Raw genomic sequence first — 26,349 nt, forward strand, 5'->3', positions numbered from 1 at the left:
CGCATTCCGGTTCACGGTCTGGTCCGTGGACTCAGGACTCCAGGTCTTTTAGTTGTCCTTTGTTTCGGTTGGGTTAATCATAGGCACCTGATTCCCATCTTGGGGCTTGGAATATAAGTAGCCTTGGGGGTTGAGTGTGGGCTGCTGGTTTGCCTTGTCAAGATCCCCTGGGAGCAACCTGCCAGTGGAAGGCTAGAGTGGCCTCTTGCCATCTTTAGGCCATGTTGGAGAACCATCGCTTCATGGAGCCTTGCTGTTGGTAGTCGGAGCTGTCTTTGCAGTATGGATTCAGCTGTTTCCTGGGCCGGCTGAGTGGCCATTATCCACTCCGAGCTAGGTAGGGATCCGGCTGTTTCCGTAGCCAGCTGGGGTTGCTGGCTGTAACTGTGACTCGGAGCAACCCTGATGCAGAGATGGAACTGTCTGTCATTTTTCAGTGTTTGCCTCTTCTTGTCTTCGCTTCTGTGGGGTAAGTCAGGTTGTTCTGCCATTGCCCTGCGGGGGAATCTGTCTTGTCTTGCCCTCGCCTCCATGGGGTAAGTCAGGTCGTTCTGCCATTGCCCTGTGGGGGAATCTGTCTTGTCTTGCCCTTGCCTCTGTGGGGTAAGTCAGGCCATTCTGCTGTTGCCCTGCGGGGGGACCTGTCTTGTCTTGTATTTGCCTCTGTTGGGTAAGTCTGGCCATTCTTCCATTACCCGACAGATGGACCTGTCCCACCTCGGTGTGGAGATAAAGTTGAGTCCCGGCCTGTCTAAGGATAAGTCCCGGCTCTGTCTATGTACTGTCCAGTCTCGTGTTAGTGTCATGATAAAGATGAGTCCTGGCTTTTTGAAGGATAAGTCCCAGCTCTATGTTGGTGTACAGTTGATGTACAGTTCCCAGTCTGTCTGTGAGCTCCAGCCTCCGAGTTATCAGCCTCAAGCCTCAAGATCCCAAGCCTGCAGCGTCCAGTTCTGTAGCCATGTCATGTCCTTGCCTAGTTCTGGGGTCTGAGCCTGAGGCAAGACCCAGGTTCTGGGTCCTTGTCCAGTCTCTGGCTCGGAGTCCAAGCCAAGACTCCTAGTTCATAGTTCTCTGTCCGGGTTCCCTGTTTCTTGTCCATGTCCTAGACCAAGTCCTGCATCCTAGTCCTGTTCCTAGTACTTCAGTGTCTGTGTCTTGCATTTGGGTCCGCCACCAACGCCCCACCTTGTAACAAAGAAACTGCCTTGAATTTTTCTAGTTTACAGCCCTCTATTTTTCTAAGCTCCTTGTACCTATCTAAGTCTCTTGAAAAAACCCTATTATATCTGCTTCCACCGCTGCCGCCAGCAGTGCATTCCATGCACCCACAATGCTCTGTGGGAACCAGGCCATTTCAGTTCCCAGTCTTCTAGGAATATATGCCCAAACCATTCATCACCTTTTGGATTTGTAATCCAGTTCAAAGGCATCCACTCATTCCACCCAGGGAAAAACAAACACAATACCGTTTAAGATACAAAGGGAGGGAAGAAAAAGACAAAGATGATTCTTTCCCCTTAGATATGTTGGACAATTAAAAAAAATGTGAAAGAAGTATTCTCAAAATGAAACAAAATTGCCTGGGCTTATACAGCAATAACCCAAAATAGTTCTAACCCTGCCCCTTCACAGAGCATGAGTAAATTCATCATTAACTATTCACAAGATTGTTTCAGTATTTGGAATAACCGTCGTCACTGAAGGGCTTGAGGATCGCCAGCCTAAAAAGCAATACTTGATGATTTGAATCGTCTCATGGGGCATGACTTGATCCCATCACACTTACGTGAGGAAATTTGAGCGATACTATCACTCATCTTCGTTCATTTCCAGCATCCTAAGAATATCCTCTTGTTCTACATATTGACTTGAACTGGCTCTTGGAGAGAATTCGATTTTTAACTTAAAATGGTCGAATTTCAGTTCTCACTTCTGAAACTTCCAAGAATAGCCTATCCCAGCGTGCTTTGTTTATCGTGTATTTGCGGTTTTATTTGTAATGCATTGAAAGGCGTGGTAATAGACTTGGGGAGTCAAGTATCCGATCACCTAAGGCGGAAAGTCGAGCTTCAGCAGTCAAATCTGCAACGAGTGGCGGATAACTGCAAGGTAGGGGAAGCCAACCGCAAGGGTACGCTTGTGGAATTTCTCGCGTACCCGAGAGGAGCGCGCTCCCGCGCACACAGGAATTCCAGAACACCTGCAACACACCCGCGGTTCAGAAGGCTCGCACCGTGGGGTGGTGAAGCGCGCGCGGGTTGTTTGGAAAACGTGTGAAACAGGCGCGTGCAGGCGTTCTCGTGCACCAGAGCAGCGCGCAGCGCGCAGCGACCCGGTGCTCGAGGGACGGACAGAGGTCTGTGAGCCCGAGTCCGAGTGGTCACTCTGAAGCGAAGGCAGTCTGAGGAAAACCAAGTGCGTACTCTTAAAACATTTGTAAACAATATATTATTGATAGAAGTTAAGTGTAATATGAGAAATTGAAGTATGTTAAGATAAATCGTGGACAAAGAATTAGTGCTTGCTAAAACGCAGGAAGTGAACTGAACTTCGTCTCGTTCTAAAAGTTCTTTGATGAGATACGACATGATTTTTCTGGGGGGGGGGGACAGGACTAGCGGCTACTCTCCTAGGGTGTTTCAACTCTTAAGAGTCTGTCCTTGCCGTCCCTTACAGGAAAAGTTCAACTCTGAACTGACAAGGAGGTAAAGCGTTTAGTTAAAGGAGCGCTGATAATAGCGTCGGAGCTTTTTGAATGTTTTGACTTTGTTTCACTTTCTTTGTTAGAAAATTCCTTCCCACAAATAGGGAACAAGTGATGTTATTTTGCATGGGAATGAGAGGGAATCTGTAGAGTTGTGCATGCAAATGTCAGGAATAACCGCTCCAGCGTAACGAAGGCATTTGGAGTTGGTGGAACTTGAAAGACCAATCATCTGTACTTTCGCTCTGTTCACGGATTCTGTCCAGTATTTTCTGTTTCAGTTCGAAACATTCACAGGGCCTCACAAAGGAATATATTTAATAATGCACGCATAATTCTTACAAACAACTAACCCAAGTTAGTATACGCGTGCTAATGTACGAGGAGTGATTGATAAGTTCGTGGCCTAAGGTATAAGGAGATGAGTTATTAACTAAAAACTTTCTGCATAATCACTCAGAGTTGAATTGCACGTGCATGTAACAAGAGCTGTATAACTCATCTCTGCCTACCCGAGGCCAGGAACTTATCAATCACCCCTGCTGTGGACCACACCTGGAGGTCCAAAACGCCGACTTCTACAAAGAAGGGATCCGTCTGCTCTACGACCGCAGGACTAAGTGTGTAATGTAGGAGGGGACTATATTGAAAAATAAATGTGCTAGGTTTTCTAAAATTGCCTCTTTCTACTTTAGGCCACGAACTTATTAATCACCCTCGTATGTGAGGACATCACAGAATCCATTGTTAGTAATCTGAAAAATTCATCCAGGTTCATTCGTAAAATTAATAGATCCATGTTGACTCCATTAAATTTTGTATGATCAAGTGCTCAGATCCTCCAATTTCAGCAACTTTACCACATATGATGTCAAAATTATTAATCCCAGTTACCGGTTTCTCTTCCTTTTTTTGAGATTGGAATTCGGAATCTGTTTATGAAACAAAATCTGTAAATAGTTTTGTAATCCATACTACTTGAACATGGAGATTTTCTGTTAATCTTCAAAATGTCCCAAATTTTCCCATTGAAAATAAACGTTTTGCCCTAGTGCCAATTCAGTATTTTTTTCTCCAAGTAGATCATTTTTTTCTTGAACTAGAGCATCAGAAACTGCGCGTAGGGGGTGGTGGTTAAAGCTACTATACCACTGAAATATTAAAGGTTCTCAGAATCAAAATATTTTCTTTTAACTTTTGTGGCCTTTTACTTGCAAATATCAACATTAAGTTTTTGTCACGTGAGTATTGTGGGGTTAGTATAGCAGAAATATGGGAACATTGGGAAAACCAACACCAAACAATGACCTTGAGCTGAAAAAATGCTAACAAGTTAATAACTGTTGTAAAAATCAGCAATGATGAAATTTACTGTTTAGAAATCTTTCAGCTTCTGGGCTATGTACAGCACATGCTGACTACTGACCCCGTGATTATTAAAGCTTTTAAGGAAGTGGAATTTAAAATAGATAGTCTTATGACATTGAGTAATCAGACTTTGAGGAAAGCTTTGACCAGATTCCTTATGAAAAGTGATTTTAATAGTGGGATTTCAAGGTGACAAATGTAAAAAAGAAACATAATTGTCTGAAAGAAAGGAAACAGCACCATTTGCTCCACAGAAGTGTTGTCACGGTGCAGAAGAGATTCCAGAAATGATAACAGATTCAAAAACAGCTGCTGCTTGTGGAACCTTATAGAAGACATGCAAATATTTAAAATGGTGGCTAAGGATGCAAATATGAGATCATGTATGGGCAGACATATATATTTAGTCATAGGTTAATACAATGAGGAAACAGGACCTTGCTTAGTGGGCCATATCTTAAATAACGGTGATTCAGCATACAGAAAGGTGTAAGAGAGCCTAGTAACATGTGAGATTGCAAGAACTTTTCCTTCAATGTCAGCAAAACCGAAGACTTTGGGAAGGGGAGAGGTGCATGTGCTCCTGTCTACATCAACAGTGTTGAGGTTTGGAGGGCTGCAAGTTTCAAATTCCTAGGAGTGAATGTCAATAGCCTATGCTGGTCCAAACATATAGACTTCATCGCCAAGAAAGCTCACCAATCCCTCTACTTCCTCAGGAGGCTATAGAAATTTGGCATGTCTCCATTGACTCTTAATATCAATTTTTATCAGTACATCACAGAAAACATCTTACCTGGATGTGTAATGGCTTGGTATGGCGACTACTCTGTACATGACCATAAGAAACTGCAGTTATGCTCAGCACAACATGGAAATCAGCCTCACCTCTATGGACTCTCTTTGTACTTGTCACTGCCTCAGTAAAGCAGTCAGCATAATCAAAGACCCCATCCATCCCAGACTTTTTCTATTCTTCCCTCTTCTATTGGGCAGAAGATACAAAAACATGAAAGCACTTATCACTGGACTCAAGAACAGCTTCTAAGCTTCTGTTATAAGGCTAATAAATTATTCCCTAGTAGGTTAAGATGGACGTTGACCTCGCAATCTGCCATGGTGCGCCCTCGGAGCACTGGGCCCAGGTATGTAGGAATGGCAGGATCCCTAGGAAGCAATGGATACAAGAGGTTAGACACTAGAATCAGAGCCTCGAAGGATTGACCGAACCGAACCACACCACACCACGACGTAATTCATCCTTGCTGATACAATAACCTCACTAAGGCACCAACTGAGAGTCCTCTTTTAAGTAGTCACAGACTGAGGGAAATGCATTTTAGCCACAACTTACTTGATAAAGTCAAACCAAAAAAAAACACAAGGGCTTATCAACTCTTGTTAAGGTAGTAATTAGCAAATACAGGTGCTCAAAAACCCCAGAAGTTCCATGCTCTACAGCAAGCCGCAGGGCTGATGACACAATCTACCTCATTACGATCTTGCACCTTATTGATTACCTGCGCTCCTCTTTCTCTTTAGTCGTTACATTTTATTCTACATTGTAATTATTTTACCTCGTACTATCTCAGTGCACCGTGCAATGATTTGAACTGTATGAACAGCAATATGCAAGTCAAGTCTTTTTTTACTATATCTTAGTACATGTGACAATAATATTCCTATTCCAATCTTATTGTGGTGCTAACTGCTACATTTGCCATTCACCAAAGACTGCCTAGATTAGCACCAATTAATTGGTTTCAACTTACTTTGACATGTTCTAAACAGGTGAAAGATGCAATGTAAAGAAAGCTTGGAACTTTACCAGTGGGATCCTAGGAGTCTCCAAAGTGCAGGGTGATAATGGCAGATGATATTTCATGCAAATATGAGATCATACCTGGAAAGATATCTGTACTTACAGTAATACAATGAGGAAATAGGCCTATATATGGTGGGTCATTGCTCAAATAATGATGCCAGTACAGAGAAGAAATGGCGAGCCTAGTAGCATGGTGTCATCACAACAACCTTTCCATTAAAGTTATTATATCAAAAGAGCTGGTCGTTGTCTTGGGGGGGGGGCAGGGTGCTGTAGTGCACATACTCTTGTACTCCTGTCTTCATCAATGGCTCAGAGGTTGAGAGCTTCAGGGTCCAGGGAGTGAACATCACAAGTAGACTGTACTAGTCCAGCCACATAGACACCTGATGGTCAAGAAAGCTCACCTGTGCCTCCAGTTCCTCAGGAGGCTCAAGAAATTTGGCATGTCCCTGTTGGCCAATTTTTATCGATACATCAATAGCTAGATTCAATGTCAGAGAAAATGTATACAATATACATTCTGAAATTCTTTTTCTTCGCAAACATCCACAAAAACAGAGGAGTGCCCCAAAGAAAGAATGAATGAATGACAGTTAAATGTTAGAACCCCGAAGCCCCCCCCAGCTCCCCCCCATGCATAAGCAGCAGAAAAGCAACAAACCCGCCCCCCCCCAGCAAAAGAGCATCTGCACCCTCCACTAAGCACTCAAGCATGCAGCAAAGCATCAATAAAGACTCAGACTTGCAATACCACAAAGACTACTTGTTCACCTGGTAATTCGACATACCACAGGCTCTCTCTCTCCCTAACAAGGGAAAAAGAGGTGTCCCCGTTTCACAGCGAGAGGAGAAACGTAAGAAATCAACTTGATGATTTATGGTGTTAAAAGTCTGTTGTGTCACTTTTTCCGAGCTCTGTGCCCAAAGAACTCGGGTCTCTGGGCACACAGCCAGCAGCCAGCTCGCTGCTTACGATCTTCCATCTCCCACAACACACCAGTTTTCTGCGGTAGCACTGACCTCGAGTCGGCCTGCCTCCAGAGCCATGAAAACCTGGCACCTTGAAGGCGCGCGCGAGTCTTCTAGGCTGCATCCTTAGCACTTCGAATAAAGCTGGTTGTGAGGCCCTGAGTGGGGGTCCCATTCCCTCAAAGAACCGAAGTCAGCGTGTAACTCCAGGTCAGGGTCTTCAAAAGAGCCCTGAAAAGGGAAAAAAAAAGAGCTATTAAAGATAGAAATAGAGTTGTTTCCGTCAGGCACCATCATCCTAACATCTGCCATATCAAGCTTGATATGGCAATTGCTCTGCCTGTGGCTGCAAGAAACTGCAGAAAGTGGTAGATGCAGCTCAGCACGTCATGAATCTTCATGCCTTTGTCTGTATTTCTTGCTGTTTTAGTAAACTATCCAGCATAATCAAAGACCCCACCCACCCCGGACATTTTCTCTTTTTCCCTCTCCTGCTGGGCAGAAGATACAAAAGCCTGTGAACACGTACCGCCAGGCTTAGGGATGGCTTCCATCCTGCTGTTAGAAGACTATAGGATGGTCTCTGTTACGTTAAGGTGGACTTTTGGCTCACAATCTACTTCAGTATAATCTTACACCTCATTATCTATTTGCACTGTACTTTCTTTGTAGCTGTTGCACTTTATTCTGCATTTTGTTATTAGGCTCTTGTACCTTCTTCCTGATGGCAGCAGTGAGAAGAGAGCATGGCCTGGGTGGTGGGGGTCCTTGATGATGGATGCTGCTTTCCTGCAGAAGTGCTGTGTGTAGATGTGCTCAATGGTGAGGAGGGCATTGAACATTAAAGCATAGAACATAGACCATAACGGCATAGTACAGGCCCTTTAAATCACAATGTTGTGCCCCTGCTCCTTTAACCTACTCTAAGATCAATCTAACCTTTCACTCCTACATAGCTTTCAACTTTGCTGTCATCTATGTGCCTATCTTGAGGTCCTCCATTGGTCAAGGTTGACCATGGATGTTGTATCCCAGCTGTCTACGTGATAAGTAAGCCAGGGCAGTACGATATGGAGATCTAGCTGTTACCCATACAGCAGGCTCCTCTCTCCATGCAGCTGATGAGTCCAAAGAAACATCAGAGACTGATGCAGTATGGCACCAGCGATATCGCAGGAGTTGCCAGTCAGCATTAACCTCAACGTAGGACTGCCATATAGTCTCCAGCTCCATATTTTTCCTCGGGGTTTACACCCGACACCTTCCCCATTAGTGGATATAGCTGCTGCAAGATAGCAGAGATTTGAAATCAGAGTTTTCTTTCTCCTAAATGAGCTGTCAACCATGGCCGATGAGCCCCATCTGCCAAAAATGACTAGTTTTAAGATGCCAATAATTTGCGTTTGCCCCTCCTCCTGTCAGTAGTAACTGTTCTGCCATGTTTGGTAGCTAAGTCACACTGAGAGGCCTGCCATTGGGAGTATTTAATAGGTAGTGGGAGCTTATTTCCACTACCAACCCTGGCTGTAACAACCTTAAGGAACCATGTGTCTGTTGAAGATTTTCTTATATGCCCCTGATGTATCTGCCTCTATCACCACCTCTGGCACAGCTTTCTATACATCCATCACTGTCCATGTAAAATAACCTCTGACATCCCCCCCATACTTTCTTCCAATCACCTCAAAATTATCCCCCCTCGTTATTAGCCATTTCTGCCCTGAGATAAAGTCTTGAACTATCCACTCAAACTATACTTCTTATCATGTTGTACATCTCTATCAAATCACCTCTCATCCTCCTTTGTTCCAAAGTAAAAAGCCCTAGCTCACTCAACTTATTGCCAAATGACATGCTCTCAAGTCTAGGCAATCTCTTGGTAAATCTCCTCTGCACTCTCTCTAAAGCTTCCACATCATTCCTATAATGAGGCAACCAGAAATGAACTCAATATTCCAAGTGTGGCTTAACTAGGGTTTTATACAGCTGCAACATTATCTCATAACTCATGAACTCAGTCTCCCGACTAATGAAAGCCAACACACCTCTCGCCTTCTTAACTATTCTATCAATTTGCACAGCAACTTTGAGGGAATTTGTGAATCCCTCTGTTCCCCACACTGCTAAGAATCCTGCCATTAGCCCTGCATTTTACCTTCCAGAGTTAATCACTTCTCTCTTTTCTGGGTTGAACTCTTATCTGCCACTTCTTAGCACAGCTCTATATCTTGTAAATGTCACATTGTACCCTATGACAAACTTTGAGGTATCTGCAAACTTACTAATCTACCCTTCCACTTCCTCAAGTCATTTATAGAAATCACAAAAAGAACAGATCCTTGCGGAGCACCACTGGACACCCACCTCCAGGCAGTAAATGTTTTATCCCTCTTCAAGGGTATGATAAACATCAAGGAGTTGTGGTCACTGTCTGAAATTCTCACTCACTGAGAGACCTGATACCTGACCTAGTTCAGTGTCTAGCACCAGGAACAATATGGGCTCTCCTTAGTCACCCTGTCTACATTTCATATCAGGAATCTTCCTGGACACACCAAACACATACCATCCCATCGGTAAGAGAGTGACATTAAGTGGCAACTTTTTGCGTGCAACTCTGTTGGGAATCATCAAACATTCCCGGTTAGGACCACTACAGCTGAATTCCACAGTCACAGCCCTGGGTATTTCAGTAAGCAGTATAATTTCAAAACATCTAAAAAATCTATCGAAACAAAATCGATGAAACTTGAACAGCAGACTTAGTTCATGAGTGCAGTTCCCTTTTAAGAAAAGGGAAGCGGGAGGTGGGGTGTGTAGTGCCACATTGGTCTACATGTATGATTGGAACACAGAGGCTTTAGATTTTCACTCCTGACTATCCTGTTGGCAAATATACAGTCGCTAGAAAATACAATGTCAGATATCAGAGCAGGATTGCTGTACGAGATTACACAATCAGGGACTGCTGTGTACTCTGCTTTACAGAAGCATGGTTCACTGCTGCCATTTTAGATGCACTACTGCAGCACGATAGCGTCACCATTCTCAGCAAAGACAGTACAGCTCAATCTTTTAAAGGCAGAGGAGGTGGAGTATGCTTTCTAAACATCCGGTACTGCCTCGGTTTTTTTTTCACTACCTTACTTTCCATTTTCTATTTTCTATTTATTATTTGTAATTTAAACTTTTAATCTTTACTATCGATTTGTACTCCAGGGAGCAGGAAGCGCAGAATCAAATATTGCTGTGATGATTGTACGTTCTAGTATCAATTGTTTGGCGACAATAAAGTATAAAGTATAGGTTTGGCCTTTTGAGGTAGTGAAGGAAATGTAGGGTGTAGGAACTCATGTTTGACAAGAGATGTGGAAGAGGAAGAATGACAATATTCAGGGATTCATCTTTGAGTCTGAATGAATATGCCACAGTTGTCACCGACTTTATCAATACCTGTATGGATGAGTGTGTGCCTTCAACAATATACCAGACCTACCCGAACCAAAAGTCCTGGATAAACCAGGAGCTTCGTAGTCTGCTGAGGACTGGATCTGTGGCATTCAAGGCCAATAATTCAGAACTATACAAGAAGTCCAGGTATGGCCTGCATAAGACTAATTTAAGGGTGAAAAACCAATTCTGAATGCTTTGAAAGGGATTATAAAACTACACCTGCATGGATCCCTGCAGAATCTGGTGACCCTGTTATCTCTGTCTTGGAGGCTGACAGAAGAACATTCCATTAGCATTGAATTCAATGCTAAAACACTGAAAGTACCCAAACACACTTAAGAATTAAGACAGTTGTTGAAGACACAGAATGATAATGTTGACTGTTAGGAATGATAGGTTTGGTGAGTGGATAGGTTTGATGGTATCTCTGGATAGAGAAACTGTTAATGTTTCAGACTCTGGCATACTGTCATAGCTATTGGCCATCTAAGGAAACACATTTAAAGATCAAGACATCAAATCTGGCACTAAGATCATGGTATGCTCAGTCAACATTGATTGACAGACCACATCATTCACATTCCTGATGCTAGTCTTCCAAAGAAGGTGCTCTTCTTCGACTCTTTCACAGCCAGAGATTACAAGGAGAACAGAGAACGAGGAGCAGTTGAAATGTTTCAAGGATATTCTAAATCTACTCTAAAAATATGTAACACTTGTGGCGATCACAGGCCCCCCCCCGCCATGTTCCGAGGACTACACTGATGTATCCCAAGGTCTCTGTTCTATAATTCCCTCCAAGGGCTTGCCATTCACTTTGTATGCCCTGAACTGGTTTAAATTCTTGCAATGCCTCACCTGTCTCTTTATACTTGTTGGAGTTAAATTCCATCAGACATTCCTTTTCCACTTTGCCAACTGATCTGTAGCCTGGTGTAATCTTCTTAAATGTCCACTATATTACCAATTTTGGTGTCATCCATAAATCATGCCACTTAAATTCTCTTGAAAAAGGACGCAGCACTGATTGCTGTGGCATACCAATAGTTATCTAAAAAGGAGCCCTTCATTATTACTCTTTGCCACCTATAAGCAAAGAAATTTTGTTCTAAGAAAATTTATTGTCTATGTACATACACTCAGTGGTCAATTTATTAGGTACCTCCGAAACCTACCTAATAAAGTGGCCATTTCGTGTATTTTCATGGTCTTCTGCTGTAGTCCATTCACTTCAAGGTTTATATGTTGTGCATTCAGAGATGCTTTTCTGCACACCATTGTTGTAATGCATTGTTATTTGAGTTATTGTCAGCTTAAACCTGTTTGGCCACTCTCCTCTGACCTCTCTCATTAACAAGGTGTTTTTGCCCACCACAGTACTCCCTCTTACTGGATGTCTTTTTTTTTTTGTTTCTTGTGCCATCCTCTGTAAACTATAGAGACTGTTGTGCATGAAAATGCCAGGAGAGCAGCAGTTTCTGAGATACTCAAACCACCCCATCTGGCACCAACAATCATTCCACAATCAAAGTCACTTAGATCACCTTTCCTCCCCATTCTGATGTTTGGTCTGAAGAATAACTGAACCTCTTGACCATGTCTGCATGCTTTAATGCATTGAGCCGATGCCACATGATTGACTGATGAGATATTTGCATTAACAAACAGCTGTATAGTTAATAAAGTGGCCATTGAGTGTATACACCACCATATCATTTTCTTGTGGGCATTCACAATAAACACAAAGAAACACAATAGAGTAAATAAAAAGCTTAACACAAAGACGGACAAACAACCAATATGCAAAAATTGCAAATAAAAAATAACTGCAGAATAATCATAATAAAAGTGAGTCCATAGGCTGTGGTATCAGTTCAGTGTTGGGGTGAGTGAAGTTATTTACTCTGTCAGGTGCCTGATGGTTGAGGGGTAATAACTGTTCCTGAACCTGCTGGTATGAGACCTAAGGCTTCTTTCTCCTTCCTGATGACAGCAATGGGAAGTGAGCATGACCTGGATGGTGGGGATCCTCGATGATGGATGTTGCTTTCTTGTGACAGTGTACCTTATAGATGTGCTCAATGATAGGGAGGGCTTTTACTGTGATGGATAGGGCTGTATCCACTACTTTTTGTCAGCTTTTCTTTTCAAAGGCATTGGTGTCACCTAAAAGGCTTTGATGCAACCAGTCAGTATACTCTCCATCGTGCATCAAGCCACAGTTTCAGATGACATGCTAAATCTTCAAAATCTTTTAAGAGAGTAAAGGCACTGCAGTACTTTCTTTGTAACGACACTTTAGTGCTGGACCCAGGGCAAATCCTCTAAAATGATATTGGTCATACACTTTGGTAGCAGAAATGAAAGGCTTAACTATTTTCTAAATGGGGAGAAAATACAAAAAAAACTGATGTGCTGGACTTCAGAGGCCTTGAGCAGGATTCCTTAAAAGGTCATTTGCAGGTTGAGACTGTGGTGAGGAAGCAAATGCAGTGTTAGTAATTATTTCAAGAGGACTAGAATTTAAAAGCAAGGATGTAATGTTGACACTTTATAAAGCACTGGTGAGGCCTCACTTGGAGTATTGTGAGCAGTTTTGGGCACCTTATCTTCAGAAGGATGTGCTGAAACTGGAGGGTGTTCAAAGGAGGTTCACAAAAATTATTCCAGGTTTCAACGGCTTGTCACATGAAGAGCATTTGATAGCTCTGGGACTGTATTCATTGCAATTCAGAAGAATGAGGGGTGCCCTCATTGAAACCTGTTGAATGGTGGAAGGCCTTGATCAAGTAGATATGGTGAAAGAGTTTCCTGTGATGGGAGACTCCAAGACTAGAGGCCACTGGGCATCCTTTTAAAATGGAGATGAGGCAGAATTTCTGACACCAGAGTGGTGAATCTGTGGATTCTTTGCCATAGGCAGCTGTGGAGGCCTAGTCTTTATGTAAATTTAAGGTAGAGGTTGATAAATTCTTGATTGGTCAGGGCATGAAGGGAGACAGAGAGAAGACAGGAGATTGGGGCTGAGAGGAAAATGGGATCAGCCATGATGAAATGGCGGAGCAGTCTCCACGGGCCAAATGGCTTAATTCTGCTCCTATATCTTACTATGTGTGGAATGGGCTGCCGGCGGTGGTGCTGGAGGCGGAAACGATAGGGTCTTTTAAGAGACTCCTGGATGGCTACATGGAGCTTAGGAAAATAGAGGGCTATGGGTAAAGCCTAGGTAGTTCTAAGGTAGGGACATGTTTGGCTCAGCTCTGTGGCCGGAAGGGCCTGTATTGTGCTGTATGTTTTCTATGTTTCTATGTTTCTTATAATGCTGAGGATTTTAAAGTTACTGCTCCCCTCCACTTCTGATCCCCTAATGAGGACTGGCTCATGGACCTTTAGTTTCTTCTCCTGAAATCAATAATCAGCTCCTTGGTCTTGCTGACATTGTGTGAGAGGCTGTTGGTGTGGCACCATTCAGCCAGATTTTCAATCTCCCTCCTATATGCTGAATTGACACCAATCACAGTGATGTTGTCAGCAAACTGGAGCTGCGTGTTAACTCCAGTCATGAGCACAAAGCAAGCAGAGCATGGGGCTAAGCACATCGGCTTGTGAATGCACCTGTTGTGATTGTGGGGGAGATGTTGCTGCCAATCCAAACTGACTGGCGTCTGCAAGTGAGGAAATCCAGGATCCAATTGCACAAGAAGGAATTGAGGCCTAGGTCTTGGAGATTATTAGCTTGGAGGGGAATGTTGAATGCAGAGCTGTAGTCAAGGAAGGGCATCCTGATGTATGTATCTTCACTGTTCAGATGTCCAGGGTTGAGTGAAGAACCGACGTAATGGCATCTGCTGTAGACCCGTTGTGACGGGAGGGAAATTGGAGTATATCCAAGTCACTCCTCAGGTAGGAGTTGATATGGCTCAAAACCAACTTCTCAAAGCAGTCCATCACAATGGATTTAAGTGCTAATGGATGATAGTCATTGAGGCAAGTTACCACGTTCTTCTTGGGCACCAGTATAATTGAAGCCTGCTTCAAGCAGATGGGTACCTTAGACTGCTGAAGCAAGAAGTTAAAGAAATCAGTAAACACACCAGCCAGTTGATTAGCACAGATCTTCAGTACTCAGCTAGCTACACTGTCTGGGCCAGATGCTTTCAGTGGGTTCACACTCCTGAAGGATGATCTCATGTGGGCTTTAGAGCTTAAGTCACAGGATTGGTGGGGCTGAGCGAGTTTGTGAAGGTGCCTTTACGTTCTGTTGGCCAAAGCAAGCATAAAAGGCATTGAACTCACCTGGGAGCTAAACCTCATTAAAAATCTAGTCAAGAAAAGAAGAGCTTACGAAAGGTTCAAAAAACTAGGTAATGATAGAGATCTAGAAGATTATAAGGCTAACAGGAAGGAGCTTAAGAATGAAATTTGGAGAGCCAGAAGGGGCCATGAGAAGGCCTTGGCAGACAGTATTAAGGAAAACCCCAAGGCATTCTACAAGTATGTGAAGAGCAAGAGGATAAGACGTGGGAGAATAGGACCATTCAAGTGTGATAGTGGAAAAGTGTGTATGGAACCGGATGAGATGGCAGAGGTACTTAATGAATTCTTTGCTTCAGTATTCACTACTGAAAAGGATCTTGGTGATTGTAGGGATGACTTTCAGTGGACTGAAAAGCTTGAGCATGTAAATATTAAGGAAGGGGATGTGCTGGAGCTTTTGGAAAGCATCAAGTTGGATAAGTCACGGGGACCGGATGGGATATATCCCAGGCTACTGCAGGAGGTGAGGGAGGAGATTGCTGAGCCTCTTCCAATGATCTTTGCATCATCAATGAGGATGTAAGAGGTTCTGGAGGATTGGAGGGTTCCAGATGTTGTTCCCCTATTCAAGAAAGGGAGTAGGGAGAGACCAAGAAATTATAGACCAGTGAGTCTTACTTCAGTGGTTGGTAGGTTGATGGAAAAGATCCTGAGAGGCAGGATTTATGAACATTTGGAGAGGCATAATATGATTAGGAATAGTCAGCATGGCTTTGTCAAGGGCAGGTTGTGCCTTATGAGCCTGATTGAATTTTTTTGTGATATGACTAAACACATTGATGAAGGTAGAGCTGTTGATGTAGTGTATATGGATTTCAGCAATGCATTTGATAAGGTACCCCATGCAAGGCTTATTGAGAAAATAAGGAGGCATGGGATCCAAGGGGACCTTGCTTTGTGGATCCAGAACTGGCTTGCCACAGAAGGCAAAGAGTGGTTGTAGATGGGTCATATTCTGCATGGAGGCTGGTGACAAGTGGTGTGCCTCAGGGATCTGTTCTGGGACCCCTAGTCTTTGTGATTTTTATCAATGACCTGGGTGAGGAAGTGGAGGGATGGGTTAGTAAATTTGCTGATGACACAAAGGTTGAGGGTGTTATGGATAGTGTGGAAGACTGTCAGAGGTTACTACGGGACATTGATAGGATACAAAGTGGACTGAGAAGTGGCAGATGGAGTTCAACCCAGATAAGTGTGAGATGGTTCAGTTTGGTAAGTCAAATATGATGGCAGAATATAGCATTAATGGCAAGACTCTATGGTAGTGTGGAGGATCAGAGGGATCTTGGGGCACGAGTCCATAGGACACTCAAAGCTGCTGCGCAGGTTGACTCTGTGGTTAAGAAGGCATACGGTGCATTGGCCTTCATCAACCATAGGATTGAGTTCAAGAGCTGAGAGGTAATGTTACAGCTATATAGGACCCTAGTCAGACCCCGCCTGGAGTACTGCGCTCAATTCTGGTCACCTCACTACAGGAAAGATGTGGAAAGCAAAGAAAGGGTGCAGAGGAGGTTTACAAGGATGTTGCCTGGATTGGAGAGCATGCCTTATAAGAATAGATTGAGTGAATTTGGCCTTTTCTACTTGGAGTGACGGAGGATGAGTGGTGACCTGATAGAGGTGTACAAGATAATGAGAGGCATTGATTGTGTGGATAGTCAGAGGCTTTTTCCTAGGGCTGAAATGGCCAGCATGAGAGGGCATAGTTTTAAGGTGCTTGGAAATAAGTACAGAGGAGATGTCGGGGTAAATTTTTTATGCAGAGAGAGGTGTGTGCGCGGAATGGGCTGCTGGCAACGGTGGTGGAGGCAGAAGCGATAAGGTATTTTAAGAGACTCCTGGATAGATATATGGAGCTTAGAAAAACAGAGGGCTCTGGGTAAGCCTAGGTAGTTTTATGGCATGGACATGTTCGGCACAGCTTTGTGGGCCGAATGGCCTGTATTGTGCTGTAGGTTTTCTATGTTTCTATATGTCACTTTACTTTGTAGGATGTGATAGCATTCAAGTCCTGCTACAGCTGATGAGCATCTTTCTGTGATTCAAATTTGGTCTGGAATTACCACCTTTTATGTGAGATGGCTTTTTAGAGGTTGTACCTGGACCTCTTGTACTTGGTCACCAGACATGAACACCACTGATATAGCCTACAGCAGATTTCATTCTCTTGGTCCATCTTTGCTTCTGGTTGATTTTGTGGTGACACACTCATCCACGAGTGTCTTTATAAAATCCACGACAATGTGGCATACTCAACTGTGGCAAATCCTGACAAGGATGTAATGTTAAGACACTGGTGAGGCCTCACTTGGAGTTTTGTGACAATTTTGGGCCCCTTAGAAAGGTTCTGCTGAAACTGGAGAAGGTTCAAAGAAGATTCACAAAAAATGGTTCCGGGGATAAACAGCTTGTCATGAAAAGCGTTTGATGGCTCTGGGCCTATATTCACTAGAATTCAGAAGAATAAGTGTTGACCTAATTGAAACCTATCAAATGGTGAAAGGCCTTGATTGAGTAGATGTGGAGAGGATGGTTCCTACGGTGGGGGAATCTAAGATTAGAGGACACAGCCTCAAAATATAGGGGCATCCTTTTGCAATGGCGATGAGGAGAAATTTTTTTAGCCAGGGATTGGTGAATCTGTGGAATTCATTGCCACAGGCAGAAATGGAGGCCAAGACCTTATATATATATTTAAGGCAGAGATTGGTCAGGGCATGAACGGATAGAGGGTGGCGGGGGGGGGGGCGGTATGGGAAGGCAGAAGAGGAAAAATGGTTCAGCCATGATGAAATGTGCCGAGCAGACTCAATGGGCCAAATGGCCTAATTCTGCTCAAAAAAAAACTCCTCTGATAAGTCTCGGACCATGGTCCATTGACTCAAAGTAATCCCATAGTCTCCTTCAACTACCTCATTGTTGTCCTTATCTGTGATGCCTTGCTCTTTAGCCTTTCCCTGTATGCTGGTAGGAGGAGGACAGCCAGCAGATCTGATTTCCCGAAATGTGGTCTAGGGATAGAACAGTAGGCATTCCTGATTGTAGTGTTACAATGGTTGAGTGCTATGGGACTCCTCATGAGGCAGGTGATTTGTTGATGTAAATTGGGCAGAGATTTCTTCATACAAGCCTAATTAAATGCCTTGGGTTTTTCTTGTTTGCTTATCATGGCATTCAATACATCAAGTGCTTGCTTAACATCTGCCTTCAGCAGTATGTAAACTGTGGTCAGGAACATGGAGGAAAACTCTTTCAGTTAGTGAAGCAGTCAGCACTTAATCATTTGATGTTCCAAGACAGGGATCAAGGTTTTGACTGACCAATATGTCTGTCCACCATGAACAGCCTAATTGAAACACAGACCCCCCACCTCTTGCCTTCCCTGAATCAACAGTTTGGTCTATCCAGTGGACCATGAAGCCCTCAGGCCGGACCGCCATATCTGGCTTGTCTGAAGTCAACCATGTCTCTGTAAAATAGAGAATGCAGCAACCTCTCATTTCTATCCAATAAAACAATCTTGCCATTAGGTCTCTATCTTGCTCTCCAGTGACTAAACATTTGCTAACAAGGTGCTGTGTAGAGGAAGTTTTACACCCTGATGTTTTAGTCTGGCTTGAAGTCCTCCTCTCCAGTATCCAGTTTGCCATTCTGTCCTGGATCTTATTTATTCTTATCTTCTGGACCAGCCTATCATGTGGGACCTTGTCAAAGGCTTGCTGAATTTCAGGTAGACAACACCCATTGCCCTGCCCTTCCAGGTCCTTAAAACACCCAATTAAGTTTGTGAAACATGCTCTCCCATGAATGAAGCCATACTAATCAGTCCTTGCTTTCAAAATGCAAATAAATCCTATTCCTTAGAATTCCTTCCAGTAACTTTCCTACCACTGTAAGTGTCACCTACCTTTAGTTCTTTGACTATCCTTGTAGCCCTCCTTAAATAAAGGAGCAACGTTAGCTGACATGTATTCTTCCAGTATTTTACCTGTGGCTAATGAAGATACAAAAATCATCACCAAAACCCAACAATCTCCCTATTTGTTTCCCTATTATTCTGTACCTGTCTGTTTAGAGGATGCATATTGTTTGTTTGTTCATTGTTGCTAGTTATTGGCTCCTTCAATGCTGGAATTAAAAATGGTTCTCAAGAATATTTGCATTCCCTAGTTGATTGAGTTGTGCCCATTCTTTAACTGATTGCTTCTTATGGTTTCTTAATTAACAATCTTCACTCATGATAATTTAAAATGTCCAAGATAATGAGACAATCTGGAAACACTTGAAGAACTGAATCTTTGTTCATATTTGAGAAAAGGCTATAAAGACCAAGCATCAAGGATAATGTTAATTTGAACAAAAATAGAAAATACTGGAAGTATTTAATATTTCAGTTCCAGGACCTTTCATCAGGACTGGGAAAGAAAGATGACAGTTTAGTTTTAGCAGCAGAGAAGTTATGGGAATGAATGGTAGTACATAGAATATATCTCTGAAAGGATGAGACCAAATGATTAAATTTAGTAGCTAGGACATGATTAAGCTTCTTTCTCTGTGTAATGTGCTACCAATAGCAGGCTCAGAAATATGTCAGAAGACCAGAATACAAGTATGGACAGAAGAGAAACTGAGCTGAAATGATGACAAATAGAAATGGCCAGTTCTAGCAGGGACTGAAAGTGTGTTACCTACTTTTGGAGAATTCAGTATTCAGTATTGAGTCTTGAAGGTTGCAATGTGACCAGGTAGAAGATGAGGCACTGTCCTTCAAGATTGCATTGTTCCTTCATGTAACACTGCAGGAAGCCACAAATAGAAAAATCTAAGTGGGGCGCTGAATTAAAGTGTCTTGTAACCAGAAGCTGAGGGTCACCTCTGGAAACTGAATGCAGGTGCTTCACAGAAATGAAAATTATAAGAAGAAGTCCCACATACATCGAAACATACAGAGGAATGCATCACTTTACATCAGATCAAATCAGCCAGCAATATGCTGGGCAGACTCCAAGTGTCCCCATGCTTCTCATGCCAACATAGCATGCTCTCAACTCACTAATCCTAACCATATGTCTTTGGAACATTGGAATATACCAGAGCACCGGAGGAATCCCACATGGTCACATGCAAACCCCTTGCAGGCAGTGCAGGAATGGAACCCTGATCAGTGAACGTCTGGCACTGCAAAGTGATGCATTAACCACTACACTATCATATAACCATATAACATTTACAGCACGGAAATAGGCCATCCCGGCCCTTCTAGTCTGTGCCGAACTCTTACCCTCTCCTAGTCCCACCGACCTGCACTCAGCCCATAACCCTCCATTCCTTTCCTGTCCGTATATCTATCTAATTTAACCTTAAACAACAGCATCGAACCTGCCTCAACCACTTCTGCTGGAAGCTCATTCCACACAGCTACCACTCTCTGAGTAAAGAAGTTCCCCCTCATGTTACCCCTAAACTTTTGTCCTCTCTCAACTCATGTCCTCTTGTTTGAATCTTCCCCACTCTCAATGGAAAAAGTCTAACCACGTCAACTCTATCAATCCCCCTCATAATTTTAAACACCTCTATCAAGTTCCCTCTCAACCTTCTACGCTCCAAAGAATAAAGACCTAACTTGTTCAACCTTTCTCTGTAACTTAGGAGATGAAACCCAGGCAACATTTTAGTAAACCTCCTCTGTACTCTCTCAATTTTATTGACATCTTTCCTGTAATTCGGTGACTGGAACTGTACACAATACTCCAGATTTGGCCTTAACCAATGCCTTATACAAATTCAACATTACATCCCAACTCCTATACTCAATGCTCTGATTAATAAGGGCCAGCAAACCAAAAGCTTTCTTCACCACCCTATCCACGTGAGATTCCATCTTCAGGGAACTATCATGCCACCTTCTATCAGATTTGAACAGGCAGTTCGTAAAAACTTAGCACATTTAGCACATTTGCTTACCAAGGTGTGCAATAGAAGTGGAACTAAATAGTTCTATAAAGTATTGTGGCTTTTGCAGTACCAACCAAGAGGTCACCAGACATTACCTTCTATCAGAACTTACTGTTGGGGATGTGGCTTATTCTGCACGGTGAAAGCTGCTTCCTTTGTGATTGGTTAGTTTAGAAACGGCAGCTGCTTTTCCCATTGGTTAGCCACCTAGTGTCTAGTTTAAAATATCCCAGATATAAAATAGCACATGGAAGAGACTTGGTCTCTCTTCCTTTGTTTAAGGCAAGCAGTGCATATATCGATTGGGAAGGTATGCCCTGCATGTGCTTTTAGTTAAGGATGTTTGTTGTATGTACGTTTGTTGAAGTATGCTTTTTGAACATTCAGCCTTGTAAGTTTTGTAACTTGGGGAACATGAATGTTTGGTTGAATTTTCACTAGATAAATGGTTAATATACTTATTTGTAGTCAGTGTTGTCTATCTTATTCACCAGACCCGTGAACCTGCATCAACGTTATAAAGACAGAGAGAGAATTGAACGTAGAACAACAAACAATCTGCAGGAGGAACTCAGTAAGAGAAGTAGCATTTGTTGGTGGAAAGGAATTGTTAACATTTTGGGTCAAAACCAAGAATCAGGACCAGGTGCAGGGATCTGACCTAAGACATAGACAAACACTTTCCTTCCACAGATGCTACTTGATCTACTGAGTTCCTCCAACAGTTTGTTTTCCACTGCCTTCTATTAACATGTTTTACATTCATAAATACACTTGCTGGTACCAGTTGACAGCAGGCACATTGATGACTGGTATTATGTTAGGGTTTGTTATTAGTTTCACATGTTGCTGCTGGCATTGCCCTCATAAGTGCTAGCAAGGTTAGGGCTCCTGGGCATTTGCTGGGAATCCCAACATTCATGGTGAAGAATCTGGAATCAGATACTGCACAGTGTAGACATGGCACTGGATCAGCAAGTCCATTTACTTGAATGAAGATTTCCCTGCTGTGAGAAAGAACAGGATAAATTTTCTCTTAATTATTTGTATTGATATTAAAAATATTTAAAGATTTCAGTTGATTTTATTTTAATAATGTTAATGAACAGATATGAAACTAAAACATACATTTTCATACTGTTTATTACTTCTGAATTTCAAAGAGATTCCTGACATCTGAAAATCTTTAATAGTATTTTAAAGAGGTCAACATTATTGATTAGTATATTGGGAATAAGATACTCTGGCCATTTGATATTCTCCAGATACATCCCATGAAGCATTTGCTATTTGGCTGTAGGAGAGTCTGAATCTGCAAAACTAACATTACAGATGAGGCAATATAGATGTACATACTTGTTTTCTTTTTTTATTATTGGAACATATTATATGATGACCCTCAGTCTATGCCAGTTGGTATGCAGGTTACTTTTAAAATTGAAGTGCAATAGGTATTGCATTTAAAAAAAAACATTGTAGTGAGATGTCCAAAGATGCCTCACCTGCAGAATTTGACTCCAAGTCCAAAAAAGGGTATTTGAATAAGTAGGCACAAGGTAAAACAAAACTGCAATTGTTAAAACTCTGAAATAGAAAGAAAATAATGGAAATTAAGCATGTCAGGAAGCATCTGTGGAGCGAGAAGCAGAATTAATCTTTCATATTGGTGACTTATACATCCCTGAACTCCTCCATCCTGATCAAAAAGTCGCAACAACACCTTTATTTCCTGCGGAGCATGAAGAAAGCTCAGCTCTGTTCCAGGATACTGATGGACTTTTATCACTGTACCATTGAGAGCATACTCACTAACTGCATCTCAGTGTGGTATGGCAATTGTGCTGTATTGGACCGCAAAGCACTGCAGCGTGTGGTGAAAACTGCCCAGCAGATTATCGGCACCCAATTGCCCACCATTGAGAACATCTATCATAAATGCTGCCTGGGCAGGGTGAAAAGCATTATGAGGGTTGCATCTTTCCTAACCGTGGACCTTTTACTCTCTTCCCAACTGGTAGGCGCTACAGGAGCCTCTGCTCCCACACCAGTAGGCACAGGAAGACCTTCTTCCCTGAGGCTGTGACACTGCTGAACCTCACATCACAGCGCTAAGCAGTATTGCATCTGTATTATACTGTCTCAGTACTTTTATATTTGTGTGCTGTAGCACTTTTTTTATTCGCAGTTATTTTGTAAATAACACTATTCTTTGCATTTCTGGTCAGATGCTAAATGCATTTCATTGGCTTTGTATCTGTAGTCAGCACAATGACAATGAAGTTGGATCTAATCTAATCTAAAAGTCAGAATCAGGCATGTTGCAGAGAAGGATGAGAGGTGGTGAGAAGAAACTGTATGTGATAAGGATTTAGAAACTGCAGTGTTTTGCTTCTCACAGTTCCAGCATTAATTTTGTTTCTCTCCCCATCCTAGTTCATATTATAATCACAAAAAGTCCCTATGTCCTCTGCTTGGAACACAATGTTTTTGAGTTTTGCCTTGTCTGATGAAAAGTCGTTGACATGAACATTAATTCTGCTTCTATCTGTACTGATAGTATATGACCTGCTGAGTATTTTTCTGTTTACTTGTTAGGTAGTCAAAAGGATAGCTTGTAAGGAAAATATTGAGTTAAAGGTATTTTGGGAGGCTATTCAAATGTTTTGGGTGCAGATGCTGTAACCTTGAAAAGAATACAGAGAACTGGGATGATCAAGACACCAGAACTGTTCAGTCCTCAGCTTTTGAACCGTGGTTGTGCTCAACAAAGTTAATTTGAGTGGCGCGAAGGCCATGATGTGGATAGGTAAAATGAGAATTTTATTTTTCCCAACATTACTACGCATGGACATGCTGTAAAGTTAGCTAATCAGTGATGTTAAAGCAGTAGTTAGCTGTGCTTTAGGGAGAACTTGTGGAGAGCATAAGATGCAAGCTCAACTCGAAAAATATTGCAATGATGGAAAATGGAATTTCAGCAGTAGGTTGACTAAGGAAGGTGTGGAGATGACAAATATTCTGTATATGGTCTGAAGAAGGTACTAAGAGGATAATTTTTCAGTAAAGGAAGTGTTTGCTGATGGAAAGCACAGTGATTCCACAATTTATAACTATTTGACGTATAGATTTTCACAATAATGCCATTGATAGTTTGGGTACATGGTCTTGATTTACAAGCTGTTTTTCTGCTATAATGAAAATGGTGCTTTTTCTGACCATAATGCATTTCATACTTCCTTTTGTAGCTATCACCAAAGAATTGAGGAATGCCTTTTTATGAGATTGGAATGCCAGCTCTGTGGATTGTTTGTGATCTTGGTGTCTTTACGGGCTCCTCTTCAGGCTGTTGCCAGGGAGGAGACTAAGGGTCAGAGTTAGTGGTAGATGAGAAATTGATTCTGCTTTACTTTTTTAACACTTTCAAGCTTTCTAATCACCATGAATTTGGCATGCCTATCAAGTTGAATTTAATCTTGTAAATTGTGAACTAATAAAATATTTGTTATTTGTGGTCTAGGAAGCCATTTGGCAAATCTACTTTTCCTTATTGACTATGTTGTATTGCTGTTTAGTATGCTACGACATTTAGTGCAAAACTCATAACAATCATGTTTGCCTCCACCTCCCCAGCAGGCACGTACCATTCTCTATGTTTAAAAAAAATCTTGCCCGACTCATCTCCTTTGAACGTAATTCCTTTGACATTTAGTGCATGATGCAGGTATTAGGTATTTCAATCCCAGGGAAAAGTACTGACTGTCCACTCTCTGTATGCCTCTCATAATCTTATAGATCTCTATTGGATTTCCCCTCAGTCTCTGACACTCCAGAGAAAAAAAATTCAATTTTATGCAACTATTCCTTATGATGCATGTCCTCTCATTCAGACAGAATCCTGGAAAATCTCTTCTGCGCCCTCTCTAAAGCCTTAACATCCTTTCTATAATAGGGCAACCAGACTGAATGCAATACTCCAGATGTGGCCTAACAAGGGTTTTATAAGTCTGCAACGTAACTTCCTGACTCTTGAACTCAATGCCTTGACTAATAAATGCAAATATGCCATACGCTTTCTTTACCACCTTACTAACCTATGTAGCTGTTATGTTTTGTAACTCTAAAACATAGAACTAATCAAAATAAAAACACAGAACTGGGAATAACATGTCTAAGTTTGTTTGTGCTTTTAATGAGGTGTGAACTTATGACGTAGTGGTGTGATACCGTATACCATTCACATACTTTTGCATATAACCTGCAATGCATTACATGAGTAAAAAAGTGCTTAAACAATAAATTTACAAGCAACACACATCAAAGTTGCTGGTGAACGCAGCAGGCCAGGCAGCATCTGTAGGAAGAGGTGCAGTCGACGTTTCAGGCCGAGACCCTTCGTCAGGACTAACTGAAGGAAGCTTCCTTCAGTTAGTCCTGACGAAGGGTCTCGGCCTGAAACGTCGACTGCACCTCTTCCTACAGATGCTGCCTGGCCTGCTGCGTTCACCAGCAACTTTGATGTGTGTTGCTTGAATTTCCAGCATCTGCAGAATTCCTGTTGTTTGCGAATAAATTTACAATATTACTCAAATATTTCTGAAATATTAAATAATCAAGTCAAACAATATAGAATGTATCTCAAATATATATTCACTATACTATATAATACAACTACCATACACACACCCACAGCATAGTAAATTTTAAATCGTCCCGTTCATGTCTAAAGATTTAATCACTGTGGAGGATTTCTTACTCTTGTGGGATAATGCCTTTCCTGACAAGGGGGATCACTCTGGTTGGCAGATGAGACTTGTCGCTGTGAAATAATCTCTGGTTTTGTGGCCCCCTCCATGGTGGTTGTGGGAGTTAACTTTGGGGCTGCAGGAAGTGGATCTGACAGCTCTGGACACCTTTCTTCTGGATATGTTGGCATACTGAATAGTATACGGCAAACTGCTTGATTTGTTGATCAATCCCAGGCCTCCAGACAAAGCACTGAGCCAAAGCATTCATTTTGACCACAACTAGAAGACCTGTATGTTGTTCCTCCTACACTTTAGCTCTCAGTTTGGATGGTACAGCAATTCTGAATCCCTACATAAGGCAACCCCCTTCTTGTGCCAGTTCATCCTGGCACTGGTGAAAAGGGGGAATTGGAGTTTCTGCTGCCTATTCCAGCTAGTTTGGGTGGACCATGTAGACCTGAGACTGGGTTCCCTTTGGATCATTTCTGCTGCAATAGGGAGACTCTAGATTTGCATTAGGGAGAATACGTAAAGAGGAGGATCCTCTTTTGTAAATTTTTCAGTTATTTCCTTTTCCAAGGATAAATGGGACAATCCATCAACATTTCCATGACTAATCATCCTCTTGAATTTGATCTTGTAAGTCTGTCCTCCAAGAAACAGATCCCATCTCTGCATTCGTGCTGCTGCTGTTAGTGCAGCGGTCCCCAACCACCGGACCGCAAAGCATGTGCTACCGGGCCGCGAGGAAGCGATAAGAGTCAGCTGCACCTTTCCTCATTCCCTGTCACACCCACTGTTGAGCTTGAACGCATGCGAGGTCATTACCCATGCGTCATCCATGTCAGCGCGGGAAGGAGATCAACTCCTCCAGCTTGCAAATGACGGCGGGCTGAAAAGTATGTTTGACGTAACCTCTCTGCTGGCATTCTGGATCAAAGTCAAGGCTGAATATCCTGTGATAGCCACAAAAGCACGGAAAACGTTGCTTCCATTTCCAACAT

The 26,349-nt window shown here is 42.4% G+C and overlaps 1 protein-coding gene across 3 annotated transcripts in view; it reads left to right on the top strand.

The window, feature by feature from the left end:
- The first annotated feature begins 2,045 nt into the window (after positions 1 to 2,045).
- tec (tec protein tyrosine kinase) overlaps positions 2,046 to 26,349 on the top strand; it is a 161,749-nt gene continuing 137,445 nt past the window's right edge. For 2 of the 3 annotated variants that reach the window (XM_072252747.1, XM_072252750.1), the window contains exon 1: positions 2,124 to 2,418. The gene's annotated coding sequence lies outside the window, so the exon portion shown is untranslated. The other variant, XM_072252748.1, reaches the window with a different exon arrangement.

The sequence above is a fragment of the Mobula birostris genome, chromosome 3, assembly GCF_030028105.1.
Source record: "Mobula birostris isolate sMobBir1 chromosome 3, sMobBir1.hap1, whole genome shotgun sequence".
In the NCBI taxonomy this organism is placed as follows: domain Eukaryota; kingdom Metazoa; phylum Chordata; class Chondrichthyes; order Myliobatiformes; family Myliobatidae; genus Mobula; species Mobula birostris.